Source organism: Uloborus diversus, unplaced genomic scaffold (genome assembly GCF_026930045.1).
Source record: "Uloborus diversus isolate 005 unplaced genomic scaffold, Udiv.v.3.1 scaffold_397, whole genome shotgun sequence".
Taxonomy (NCBI): Eukaryota; Metazoa; Arthropoda; class Arachnida; order Araneae; family Uloboridae; genus Uloborus; species Uloborus diversus.
Genome location: NW_026558568.1, coordinates 42053 through 57261, shown reverse-complemented (window position 1 = coordinate 57261; position 15209 = coordinate 42053).

Below are 15209 nucleotides of genomic sequence, written 5' to 3'. Positions count from 1 at the left end.
CGTAAGCATATGTATATATATATATCACCAAACCAAAAGTATTAGGATACTTGCAAAAATTCATTTTCAGGGATTTCTCGAGAAATAACAGACCAATTGCACTGTAACTTCTGGAACATAAAGGGTATGCTCCAGCTGTCATTTTCCAATAAAAAGAAAACCACCCATGCTTTTAAGTCAGCAACAAGTTGAAGGTTTTTTTTTATCATCTTTCATCGTACATAGCTGGGAATAAGCTGTAAATTTCAGAAATTAGTTAGCTTACTATGCACAACTATTTTACTTTCGAGAAAGCATCACTGATATTCAAGAAGATATAAGCATTTCTTTCAAAGCTACAAATTTGACTCATGATACTTAATGTTTTCTATTAAACCTTCAGAAAACTTGACAAACACAAGTAGAGGAGAGAGGGGCTAAAAGTTCCGTTTTTCAAACAAGTACAAAATTTCTTATGGAAACCGAGTTCTATAATTATTATTCTGTGAATAAAATAGAGTAATATATGCCCCTTTGATGTTAAGATTTTTTAATTTTTTTTGACTTTTATTTCGTAAGATTGTTTTTATAATTATTTCTTTTAATAATGAAAGTTGAAAGGAACAACTTGCTCCAATTGTTCCGATATTAACACGACGATGTCTAACGATGATTTCGAGATTAACAGCGTTTCGAGACGAGTAATTTGTGAAAGGTAAATAATGTGTGATAAATAATTGTTGATTAAAAACAAGTGTTTATTATTTAAAGACGAATAAGCAATATTGTCCGAATAATCAGATGTTTTTCTTAAACTTAAAACAAACTAAACTTATTCTACTTTTTAGCATTGATAATTTGCATTTCAAGGTTTAATTATTACCCTTTAAGTCCAAATACATATATTGAGGAATAGTTAAAAATTATAGTAACACTATAATATATTAACATAGTAAAAAACACTAAGAATAGTATAATATAAATAAAATAATTAACAGCTTCGGAAGCTAATAAGCTATGATAACTAGTTCAGTCTGCAATCATAACAGAAAACCATCTTTGACTAAAATGATAGGATACTTCACAGACGATCCATAAAAGAGGTTAGTGCAAATGATGACAATGAACTTCCGATTACCCATGGGCTGATGTTGTTATTAAGAATTTATTCATTTAAATTTGTGTTTATTAATTACTGAATGTAGAAAATACTCATTTTAACTTAACAAGTGCAAAATCTATTTTTAGACATTCTTTCCTCTCCCTTCTTCCCAATGACATCAAACTTTCCTCGGTCATTGAAACATGACTAGTTAAAAACCGATTTTTACATCTAAACTCCTGATGCCTGTAAACGAGTGACCGATTCAGCTTTGTTCAAAAAAAAAAAAAAAAAAAAAAAAAAAAAAAAAAATCCCCCGATTTACACGTTTTTGGAGTAACTTAACTTGATTTATCTGTTTGCATGATTTTCTGTGTCCGTTTGCAATAATAAGCGATTCTTTTTCTGCATTTACGTACATTTCCTACATAGTACAGTTATATCACTTTCAGTGTTACTAGTTTAATCGTTAGCCTCTATCATCCTTGCTTGAGAGTTTGAATATATGTCAGGTTCTTAATTTTCTTTTGCTCCAGTGCGTACTAGGTTTGTTTTTTGCAGCATCAAATGAATATCCGCTTATCCGGGGTTGCCGTAGCACCCTATTCCGTGGATAAGCAGGAGTTCATTGTACATGCATGATATTCTAATTACCATTTTTAGCTGTTGCAACTACCTTTCTCCAGACAACGAAAAGGAGGTTTCTCGCATTTTTAGTTTATACCTCCGTCAATGAAAATCCTACACAGACTTGACGAGGCTAAACTCACAAAGGAGAAGCTGCAATTTCTGGCTAATGACGGCTAAAAAGTTAAAGTGTAGACCGATCCACTTGCGTAGGATATGATGAGTTCAATGAGACACCTGCCTTGTCTGAGCAACATTGAACGGTTTCACCTGTTTAGCTACTTTCTCAAATCACCGCAAGGTGGCGTAATCAAGCTATAGAACAAAAAATTTCGAAAATTCATGTTTTCATATCAAAGTAGGAAAGATATTTAGATTCATACTTTGTTCTTCGAAAACTTCATATTTTTCTATTTGTCTGTTGGAGTGTATTGGATTTATGTACTTATATGACTGCAGTTGGTAATGAACCCAATTTATGAACTGTCACGTTTTCATGTTCTAAAGAGAACATCACGCAAATGGTAGTCTTCTTCATGAATACACATTAAACACCTTTTTTTTTTTTTAAATTCGCCAGTACGTCAACGAGTCATGCAAAACAGCAGCAATTTTTTCACATATTGCAACTTTAGTGACAATTCCTAAATTTTATCCTTTATACTACAGATTGTTATTATAGACATACATTTTGTATGTGATCAAAATAAAGCTAATAGACTAAGAGCTGGCTGCACAAAAAAAGTACTCATAAGGTACATTAAGAATTTTTGTAATGGAGAGACACACCTAGACAATCATTTACCGCTTGGTCTGCCAGGGGGGTAAGGGACTGGGCGGGGGTGGCGGGTAATCAAAGGATCACCAATTTTCAGCAGGAAAACTGCAGATTTTAGCATGAAAACTGCAGTTTCTTTGAAGGAAAAGCCTCAAATCTTTAAAATATCTGCAGAATTCTTCAAAATTTCTGCAGGTGAACTTCTGCAGATTTTGTGAGGAAAACGCAGCACATTTCCCTCTTCTCGTTTAAAATTGGGCATTTTCGCACAAAACAAAATGTTGTACTAGTACGATTACCACTAGTTACATTGATGTGTTTAACATTCATAAATTTTAGTTACAGTTAGGTCATGAGATTACGTATGTGGCCGTGTTTCTTCCTGTTTTGCAGAATAACAAGATGTGATCTGTATGGGGGAGGGGGTCAGATTGCACATTGCAATCTTAAAATTGTGGGGGGGGGGGATTTTAAACTAAAAAGGGTGCGACTGATTAATCTATGGGTTTTAGAAAAAAAAATGCTGGAATGATTTTGGAGATGGCAAAACTCTTTTACGCGTAGTAATAATCGGACACATTCAACCCATGGCGCCCCCCCCCCCAAATGTTGCATAACAAACCCTTTCCCCCTTACCTTCCTCAAAAAAGAAAGCCCACCCAAAAGAGTGACTAAAAGCAGGTTAAAAACCAAATTTAAAAAAAAAAATTGTCAAAAATAAGCGTCATGACCCCCCCCCCCCCACCGCCCTCGTTTTCACCACCATATTTGGGCATTAATGCTCTTTAGATGCTCTTTAGCCATTATTATTGAAATAACGTGCTCGAATGTTTATCCAGAAAGCTGATCTCTACCATGTGTCAAAAACTCAGAAACTTTAGGAAGGCGTATTCCCCACCCCCCAGAAAAGACTCCCCCTCCCAAATTTGGCAGCGTCCCTTCCCCCCTGAAAATAAGGAAACCTTAGAAAAATGAGGTTGAGACCACGTACGAGAACTGCCATGAAACTTTTCAACTGCGCATTCTGTGTCACGAACCCCCACCCCCTTTTCCCTGTCTTCGCCACCATTTTTGGACACTATTGCTCTTTAGCCATTACTATTGAAATAATGTGCTGGAATATTTTTCGAAATGGCGGATGACTGATCTCTACTACGTGTCTGAAACTTTAGGAAGTGGTACTCCCTTCCCCAGAAAACGGTGCCCCCTCCAAATTTTGAAGCGTGAAAAAAATAAGGAAACTTCAGAAAAATGAGGTTGAAACCACGTTCGAGAACCGAACTTTTGAACATGAAACTTTTCAACTGCGCATTCTACCGTCATGACAGCCCTCCCCCTCTTTCTTCAGGGTGGCGACAGGAACTGTGAAAAAAAAGTTCCCTGACTTTTCCCTGATTAAGTTCACCAAATTTCCCTGATTTACGTTACCAATGATAATGGTTTTCTTTCTTTGCTCTACTTGAAATCCATTGTATGTTTGTATTAAATGCAGTATTTTAAACATTTTAAGTTGTGTAAAGTTGTTGAACTAAAGATATATTTTAAAAAGATGCTACTTTTTTAATAAAATGGTTAAAAAAAAAAAAAACAAGACAATTTTTTTGGAAGGAAAGAAAAATCAACAAAACAGTATATTAAATTTTTATACATGGAAAGATTATAGAAAATTAAAAAAAAAAAAAAAAACAAAAAAACTTCACTTCCAGAAACCACTTAGCATAAGAAATTTAAGAAACTATTAAAATTACTCTTAAAAACATATGTGTATTTATGATAGAACTAAAAAGTAATTGAAATTATTTTGAACTAAGTTTTCAAACAGTATAATAATTGTTGCAAGAATAACAATAGTGAAAGAATAGAAGTAATGTAGTTATTCTTATCTAACTAATTGTCATATTTATGCAAAACAGATGAAACCATTTGACATCCATTCATAAGGAGCTTTTCTCTAATCAAAAATATAGGTTTTAATGAATGAATACAGCATTTTAACAATAAAAAAATAAAAATATTTACTTAAGTTCACAAGTTAACTCTATTTCAAATGATTTCAGTATGTAACGAAAAAAAATCTTAGATTGCTTTTGTAACAAACAACTTTGAATGCAAGAAAAAAAAAGCAATTAGTTAATATCAAAATATATAAAAGAATACAACTTGGTTATAAAATTAAAAAATTACTCAAGTCTGAAGAAAAGAAAACCCTTATAATCTGCGGTGACAACAAATAGTATAACGGCAAAAAACAAAGTTCTTTTAATTGAAAGTTCTATTTTAGCAATTAAATTAAAAACCCAAAGAAGTAATAACTTTTAAGCTTTTATAGTATTAATTTAAAAACCAAAGATTTCTTCCTGAAATCGTGATTACAGTACGCTAATTACTTCGAGACAGTGGGATAAAGGCAACGGAGCTAAGGCATTAATGAAGGCTTCCTCTTTGCCTGTATGGTTGTTTATTTTACGTAGCATTGAAAGCGTAAAAGGAAATTTCAAGCTAGGTAAAATAAACAACCTAACAGACACAGAAGCAATCTTAATAAGTTCATCCTGTGGTTAATAAGTAAGATTCAATACTTTGACGTTGAGGAAAAAAAATGCACAAATATGGGGCAGTGTATAATCGCACCTCATTAATTTTACTTTTTTCGAAAAGATAATTGGTGGAAAATGCGTAGGGAATTAGAGTATTTAATTTTGTAAAGCAAAAAAAAAAAAAAAAAAAACATTTTTTTCCCTTCATAAAATCAATTTTCCCTGATTTTTTGTTATTTTTTCAAAATTCCCTGATATTTCCCTGATTTTTCCCTGATTAATAAAGTTCCCTGACTTTTCCCTGATCTCCCTGATTTCCCTGATCTGTCGCCACCCTGTTCTTTTCGCCGCCATTTTTGGGCACCAATGCTCTTGAGCCATTTGTATCAGAATAAATTCATGGAATGGTTTTCGAGATTGCCGACGGAAGATCTCTACTCATTCCTTAATATTAAAACCACTATCAAAAAGTGCCTTGAAGAAGAAAAAGTGCGCATTCTGCTACCTAATCCCCCTCCCCATCCACACACACACACCTTTCGCACGCACCAATGCTTTTTAGCCATTATTATTAGAGTAAATATCTGAAATTGTCGATAGCTGATTGGTATTGCATGTCCTTATATTTATACAGTTTAGCTTGGGTTAGTTCGGGGGGGGGGGGGCACCATTTTCTGGGTGGGGTGAGTACCCCTTCCTAAAGTTTCAGACACGTAGAAGAGATCAGCCATCGGCCATATCGAAAAACATTCGAACATGTTGTTTCAAGAATAATGGCTAAAAGGCATTAGTGCCCAAAAATGGCGGCGAAGACGGTTAAGGACGGGGCGGATCATGAGGCAGCATGCGCAGTTGAAAAGTTTCATGTCGGTTCTCGAACGTGATCTTACTCTCATTTTTCAGTTTCCTTATGTTGGGTGCGGTGGGGGCGCTGCAAAATTTGGAGGGGGCACCTTTTTGTGGGGGGTGGGGGAGTACCCTTTCCTAAAGTTTCAGACACGTAGTCGAGATCGGCCATTTCGAAAAAAACATTCTAGCACGTTATTTCAATAGCAATGGCTAAAGAGCAAGTGTCCAAAAAGGGCGGCGAAAACAGAGAAAAGGGGAGGGGGGGCTTCATGATACAGAATGCGCAATTGAAAAGTTTCATGTTGGTTCTCAAACGTGGTTTTAACCTCATTTTTCTGAAGTTTCCTTATTTTGGGCGGGGGGGGGGGGTGCGCAGCAAAATTGGGGGGGGGGGGCAACATTTTCTGAAGGGGGAGTACCCCTTCCTAAAGTTTCTGAATATTATGATATGTAGTAGAGATCAGTCATCGGCCATCTCGAAAAAATGTCGAGCACGTTATTTTAAAAATAATGGCTAAAGAGCATTAGTGTCCAAAAATGGTGGCGAAAACAGGGAAGGGGGGGGGGGAGGTTATGACGCAGAATGCGCGCTTGAAAAGTTCCATGATGGCTCTCGAACGTGGTCTTACTCTCATTTTTCTGAAGTTTCCTTATTTTAAAATTGATTAAAGCATAAAATATAACGAACCAACATGTGATTGCACAGATAATTGTAACTGCCCTACCATAGAAAGAGTCGAAAATATGAATTATTTGGGTATAACTTTTAGTGAAAATTTAAAATGGAAATGCCATACTGATAAACTTGTGAAAAAATTAAGAGGTAGAATATATTGGCTTTATCTATTGAGAAAAAGTTTCTTAGATGTTTATTTTATGCCTGGATAAACTCATTTATTACGTCTGGTATTTGTGCATGGGGAGGTGATTATGAAACAAATCTTACCAATTTAAATAGAACTTATGCAAAAATTTTGAAAATAATTTATGGATCTAAACAAGAATTTAATAAAAACGATACTATTTTACATGAATGAAAGAAAATCTATATTATTAGAGAAATATATGCACAGAGAATATTGTATTTTTTACATAACAACAATAACTGGTTTGAAATTAATGAAAAACATTATAATACTCGAATTTCAGGTAAACAATATAAAGTTATAAAACCAAATAAAACGATTATTAAAAAGCAATTCTTTTTCTTGGCACCGCGACTGCTTAATGAACTAACGGAAGATGTTAGGAATGAGAAGAACTTCAAAAAATATAAACAAGGGGTCAATGAATATCTACAAGATAACGACATTCTATGAATAATAAACTTTTAGCTGATAAAATATACTGACTTGCCAACCGAGGGGGGGGGGAGATTTTGTATTGTATTTTTTAAAAATGTTTCAATGCGAGTTATTGTGTTTTTTTTTTTTTTTCTGAAGACAAACAGTCAAATAATTGTTCTGTGTGAAATATTTACTACTTGTGTATAAATGATTTGTAAACAGTGGCGCACACAAGGGAGGGGTCCAAGGGGTCCGGACCCTTCCCATAGGGCTCTTCCCCCTGAATTACGACTATGTTTCTTGTACGTAGAATAATCTCAAACAAAGGCAGTTCTAATAAGTGAAAAAATAAAATCCTTATGTTTAAAGATTTTTAAAAATATTGTGCACTTTTCCTACAACGAATTGTCTACAAGAAGCAGAATGGTGATTATAAATGAATACACTGTAATAGCCATGTTTTTAGTTTTGTAATTACAGATTAAAATGAGATTCTATAAACTTGAATCCACTTTTTAATTATGAGAAAAGTAAAAGCCTAAATTATTTTGCTTTCTGGTTATTTATTTAAGTATACTTCATAAATGAGGCTAATTTCTTTATTTAATAGCTTATTTTTTACTATTTTTCGTTCTCGGGAATCGATAAAATCAAGTCAATATGTTTGACGACGTATTGGGGTATGATAGGAGGATAAGGTTTCGACCTTGGACCCTCCCCTTGCAAAATTCCTGTGTGCGCCACTGTTTGTAAATAATATATTGTTTAATACATATTTATGTGCTTGTACTCCAAATTAAACCTTACATACACCTTAATAACACTGCGGACAGTGCCTTTGGCGCTCCTTAGTGTTAAATTTTTTCTACTAACTAATGTTGAACTATAATCAAGAATTTCTTAATGTTTTGTGATTGACGTTTGTAATTTATGCTTTATAATTCAAGTTGTATGTTTTAACTTTATTTTATTTTGCTTACTGGGTGCTTACTGTTTGTTTAAGGGAAAGGGGGAGAGGGGCGTGTGCGCTGCAAATTTTGGAGGGGGCACCTTTTTGTGGGGGGTGGGGGAGTACCCTTTCCTAAAGTTTCAGACACGTAGTAAAGATCGGCCATTTCGAAAAATATTCCAGCACGTTTTTTCAATAGTAATGGCTAAAGAGCATTAGTGTCCAAAAATGGCGGCGAAGACAGGGAAAGGAGTGTGTCACAAACCCCCCATTCGTGACACAGAACGCTCAGTTGAAAAGTTTCATGGCAATTCTCGAACGTGGTCTCAACCTCATTTTTCTAAGGTTTCCTTATTTCAGGGGGTGGGGGTGGACTGCAAAATTTGGGGGGGGGGGGCACCATTTCTGGGGGGTGGGGAATACGCCTTCCTAAAGTTTCTGAATTTTTGACACGTAGTAGAGATCAGCGTTCTCGAAAAACATTCGAGCACGTTATTTCAATAATAATGGCTAAAGAGCATTAGTGCCCAAATATGGCGGTGAAGACGGAGGCGGTGGGGGGGGGGGTTGGATCATGACGCTTATCTTCGACGATTTTTTTAAATCTGGTTTTTAACCTGCTTTTAGTCACTCGTTTGGGTGGTCTTTCTTTTTTGATGAAGGGAAGGGGGAGGGGGTTTGTTTTGCAACATTTGAGGGGGGGGGGGGCGCCATGGGTTGAAAGTGCCCGATTATTACCACACGCAAAAGAGTTTTGCCATCTGCCATCTCCAAAATCATTCCAGCATTTTTTTTCTAAAACCCATAGCTTAATCACTAGCGCCCTTTATAGTTTAAAATCTCCCCCTCCCCCATTTTTAGAGCGCAATGTGCAATCTGACCCCCTCCCCCATACAGATCACATCTTGTTATTGTGCAAAACAGAAAGAAACACGGCCATATACTTAATCTCATGACATAACAGTAACTAAAATACATGAATGTAATTACATCAATGTAACTAATGTAATCCGTACCAGTACAACATTTTGTTTTACGCGAAAATGCCCAATTTTGAACGTGAAGAGGGAAATGTGCTGCGTTTTCCTCACAAAATCTGCAGAAGTTCACCTGCAGAAATTTTGAAGAATGCTGCAGATATTTTAAAGATTTGAGGCTTTACCTTCAGAAAGCTGTAGTTTTCATGCTAAAATCTGCAGTTTTCCTGCTGAAAATTGGTGATCCTTTGATTACCCGCTACCCCGCCCGGTCCCTTACCAGCCCTGGTAGACCAAGCGGTAAATGATTGTCTATGTATGTACTTTCTCCCCATGCAAAATTTTTTAATGCACCCTTATGAGTACTTTTTTGTGTAGCCAGCTGTTTGTCTATAATTATACACATGGGAAATCCATGTGGAGTCACCCTGTATATGGAGCTTTTTTTTGCCTCCCAACAAGCGCGATATAACAAAGCTATTTTTTCTGAGCAACGCTTCTAATATTGTTGCCTGAAAGACAAATAAATATTCCCACGAATGCATACACTAAACATTCATTGATTCAATAACAGACATTGAAATTATTGGGAGGAAAAAAAAATTACCTTTTAGAGACACACCGGAGAAAATGAATGTCGAGAAAAACTATATTTGAAGTATCAAATCACAAAATATCGCCGACAGAATAAATACCAGAAAATTCGAACAACAAATCAGAGATATATCCGCTTCTACCGCAAGAAAATGTTAACACTGTGAATAAAGATGACTTAGAATCATACAGGAGACAATAAGGAAAAAAGGACTCAACCTTCAAAAATGCTTTGAAAGGGTAATCGCATAGTTTAAATCTTGATCCTTCATTGAGACGGAAAAAGTTTTTGAAAGAGAGAATTTCCTTATTGTTCATCACTCAATAAATATTTAGAATGCAAGCAAAAGCAGACATCAAAAGAGCTTTCACACTCAACGAAACAAAATTAATGACTAATTAAAAAAGAGATAAATGAGATGACATGAGAGTTAAGAATCCACTCCGAAGTTAAAGTTTTATTTCTTTAATTATTTTAATTATTTATTTATTAATTTTGGCAAATTTTTAAAACAAAACTATTCAAGGTTCAATCTCTCTGGAAAAGTTTTGAGGGTTCAAAGTAGGGAGAGCTGGGGTTCGTTGGGCCGTGGGGCACGTTGGACCGGACTCAATAATTTTAGTATTAATACTTTTCATTTTAATTTATGACCAACAAATATCCCGCATAGTCCGACAAATCATGTAACAAAATCACATGGTACAGTTATATTGAACAAATGTTTTCAGTGCTGAGAAATTTTCATAAGTCTGCACCTAATTTTTATAAATGGTTTTAATGAAGAATGCAGTAATAAATTGAACTCCTCTCCTAAAGAAAGTTCTTTCACTTCATAATTATTTGTAGAGACTATATTTTGTTGTCATAAAGAAAAAAACTACGATAGTATCTTTTCAGATCAAAAACGCGGGGACATTGGCCCACTTTGCGAAAAACGAAAACTTAGAAAGATTAGAAAAGCAAAATTCTAGTAATAACAACAGTGAAGTTGATGAAAAACCAAGTTGCGCTGATTCTTGAGAAAATGTACAGAGGTGTGAAAATTATTAGACTAATTGCGATTTTTTCAGTTTTTCTTGAATAATTTTGTGTATAGTTGCAATAATTCATAAAGAATAATTTATTTTGTTATTCTAATCATATTTTCACTCCTTTAGAGTAGTTTTGGGGAAATTACTTTGTTAAATGTTGACATTTATAAAATAGAGAAACATTTGAGCTAAAGTATTGAAATTGTCCGCATTGCATAAAGCATGTGTTTGATTAACAATGGAATTTAAAATAAATTTAAAAACTGTCAACTTGCTGTGCTAGTATTCCTATCAGTATTATTTCGTTCTTAATGCAATTTTTTCGCAGTCTCTCTTTTGTTAAAGAACCATTGCGTAATCATGAGCAAAGAATGTGATATTTTTTTTCTTGAAAACAAGCTGCAATTAAGTGTCTCATCCAAGGAAATCACTGTACACAAAAAGAAATCGCTAAAAACTAAAAATTTTGCAAGCATCTGTGTGCAGAATAAAAAGATCTTTGAATTTCATATAAATATACAAATTCCAGAGTAGGGAAATGCAGTAGAAAAGTAAATTTATAGCAAAAATAGAAATGAAATTAATTCATATTGCCAAAACTAACAGAAAAACAACTGATCATGAGCTAAAAACGTCTCTATAAGTGTATGGAGTAAATGTATGTGATTTTTCTATTCGTAGAAATCTCATCTTAGTTGAACTCTGTGCTCGTTATCCTCGTAAAGAGGGCTAAAATCAAATTTGCTATGACAAAAAGACTTGTTTGGGAACACTTGTGCGTTAACTATTTACTAGTAATTGAAACAAGGTGAGAAATATTAATTTTAATTCGATTGTTCAGGTAAATTCAAGTTGTTCAGTCTTTTCTCTAAAACTAAATTTATTGTATACTGACTAAAGATTCAGAATTGTTCATAATTATGGCTAAAACTTTCTTTATGAGAATATTTTCCAACAAATGACATGCACTAAGGTACCTTTACCTTTTAGGTATAGCTTTTTGATAAATATATGCTTGAAATACCAAAAGATAGCAGTCAGTATGTCAGGAGAAGTACCAATAAAGTATTTTCCCAAATCGCATTACAGTCGAGTCCCGACTTACGCGAGGGATGCGTCCAAGACTCCTCGCGTAAGTCGAAATTTCGCGCTGTGGAAAAATGTATGCATACAATTTTTTTAAAGCATACCAAATACTTTTAGACACTTATAAACACCCCTCAAACTGCTCTAAACATTCTTAACTATACACTACAGTTTCTTGCTTTACTGTAGTTAAAAAAATAAAAAACTTATTCAACATGAAATACTTAAAGGAGCACAAAATGAATAACCAGTGGGAGTGAAAGACATAAAATAAAACAACACGGTACGCACAGGACGCAGTGAAATTAAAATGATGCACTAAAATAATACTGTTACAGTAGATACAGTAACAATATTTAAGAGTTAAAAAATGAAGGTAGTGATGATTTATGCTGCGTGATCAGATCATTATTCTTATCTAATACACTTTTAAACACGGTTGCTTCGCCTTTTTTTTTTACAACGTTTAAATTTTTGGCAACATCTCCTCTCCCTAATCTCTTTATTAATCCACAATACAAGAGCAGCTTCCATTTTCATAATATTTACTTAGCTAAACTGCTCTGCAAGCTTCCATACTGAAGCTAAGTTTTTAACTTTTAAGGATATCTTTTTGCTTTGACTTTTAATTGTACGTATGGAAGATTAACTCATACTTATTATCGTGCTACCGTCGACGTTTTGTAGTTGTTGAAGCATATCGAGAACCTTAGCCTTTTTTAAATTTTTTATCAGAAACTTCCTTTTTTTCCCCATTTTCACAAACTTTAGATAAAGGTGACACTAAGGTGCCATTATATTTAGAATGAAAAAAATAAATGAAAGATGCTGAGTGGTTATTTGATGCACTAGACTAGTTTTGTGTGGGAACTTTGGCTGTCAGTGATGCTTAAATTGATGTAATAACATTAACGAAATCAATATTTAGTAGCCTATAACGAAGCTGATATTTCATTCCAAAAAAATGCGTGTTGTAGGCGAAAAATTCGCGTTAGCTCTAAAACTCGTTGGTTAGTGAAAAATTCACGTTACATAGCCATTTCGCGTAAGTCGAATCGCGTTGTAGCGGGAGTCGACTGTATCCAAAATTTTAAAAACACCACCCATTGGAGCATCATTTTCGCTCAGGATGCTAAGGCATGAGGACCGAATATCAGCTCGAAAAAGGGCTTGAACAAAGGTTTTATAGTTAAAAGTTGGATTTCCAAATGGACACTTCATATTCATACATGATGGAGTTCTGTGTCTTGAAAGCCTTATCTATGACCAAAATTTGAATGTAAAATAATACGTAAAAACACTTCCACGGCATGGAAATAGTCCGGATATGAACCCAATGGAGAATATCTAAACTCTTGTAAAGAAAAAAATAAATAAATAGAACTTCACAAACATAAATTGTCTCACAGAAGGACTCATCCAAATTTGGCACTATGACGAGGAAATCCAAATTAATTGCCAAAATCTTATAAAAAGAATGCCAAAACGTAACGAATCTTTATTAAAAAATAAGAGGATGCCCCCTCAATATTAAATGCATCAACATTTTTAAAATAAAGTAATATTTCTTTGATATAACAATGATTTACTATAAAGTTCACAATTATTCTAATAATTCACACACCTCTGTATAGATGGTTCTGGCATAAATAGCGTAAAGGCGGAAATTGGTCAATTTAAAATATTTTAGTTACATCAATCTTTAATCTTTATTTTGTCATGCTATAAACATAAAAGAACATAAGCTAGTTACAATATTGAATAATATTTACCATTAACATTGCTATAGAAGGTGTTTTCATAACGCGGTCCATCGTACCCCGCGCTTGGAGCACGTTGGTCAGCTTCAGAGTTATGTTGAAAAATTAACATAAAAGAAGTCAATGAAATTGTTCAAAAAAATTTGGGATGATGAGAAATATTTAATGAAAATCATGGTAGAAAATCAAAGTGCTTATTAAATTTTTTTATGAGATAAAAAAATGAAAAGTAACAAAGTGGACCGACGTGTCCCATCTGCCCCTACTAATTCATAAAGATCAAAATTGGCGGTCGCCATTCGCCACGTGGCGAATACATAAAAAAGTGAAGACTAAACATATTAGTATCATTCATCTCCAGATCATCATTTCCCCAACCTTACCTGTGCTTAAGTTGTCAAAAAGTAATACTCTTAAAAATGAAATAATATCATGATTACATAACTAAAACTTTTACACACACTTCAAGTTAATGCTACTAATTTGTGATATTAACCTTTATAAAAATTACTTATACGTTTTGGAAACAATTTAAAAGCTGATTTGTTGTTTTAGTTACTTTTTTGATTTAAAACAAATGTTGCTGTAAGAAAAAAGAAGTGTTGATTAAATATTTGCTTTCACTCGCCACTGGTAACCAGAATTATTTCACTCTTGATCTTTACTAATTAAACATTTATGTGGATGAACATAAGTAATTTTGCACAAATGAAACATTGTGCACACGCACGCACGCACACACACACATACAAAAAGGATTTAAAAAAATAATAATTATGGGCATTTTAAAAATCTCTAAAATTTATCTTCACAGCCATTTTTTAAACGCAAAACTTTATTTTCGCACATTTATCTCTTCTCACTGAAAACACTTCTTTTGTTTGTTTGCTTGTTAAGATTTTGTTCCAAACTTGACACACAAAACTCATCGCAGAATTAAATTATTCAAAATAAACGGAACTTTAATGCGTTTCTTCGTGGTTTTAATTTTTCTAATCTCTAATCTCTTGCATGAGGTTTGAGAATACTTAATAGCACTTAGTTAAAAATGATTCATTTTCCTTCAAAAATCATACCTCAAATTAAAAATATAAATCTTAAAAAAAAAAAAAAAAAAAAAAAAAGAAATAATAATGGTAAATAAATGAATAAAAATGTTCAGTCTTATTGGGGAAAAAAAAAAACATATTGCGGAAATTTAAAAAACTCAAGAAAGAACATTTGATAAACTCTCCATTAAGAATATATACTAGAATACTAAAACCGTCCACAGAAATCGGTATCGATCTTATGAAACTAGCTTTTCTACAGCTTCTTTTGAGGTCGAACTAGCATCGATTTTCACCACGGAAGTGAACAGGTAGATACTTTTCTTTCCACAACAAATGTCACAAAATGATATTTTAGAACCAAACTAAAAATACTTGAACGCATTTCTCAAAGTAATTATTTATTGCGTAGAAGTACAAACAATTTTCTTCGGCGATTCAACAATAAATATCAACTTCACTTCCGACCTTTCTTAAAGACACAGAAGAGATTAGAAGAATCCGATTGCAACATTAATATCGTCGGCTTCCGACAGCTAGGCTACTGTAAATTTGTAAAGAACAGAATTTCAGTTGTGTTGAAAGTTCAAATAGTTCTAGTTAA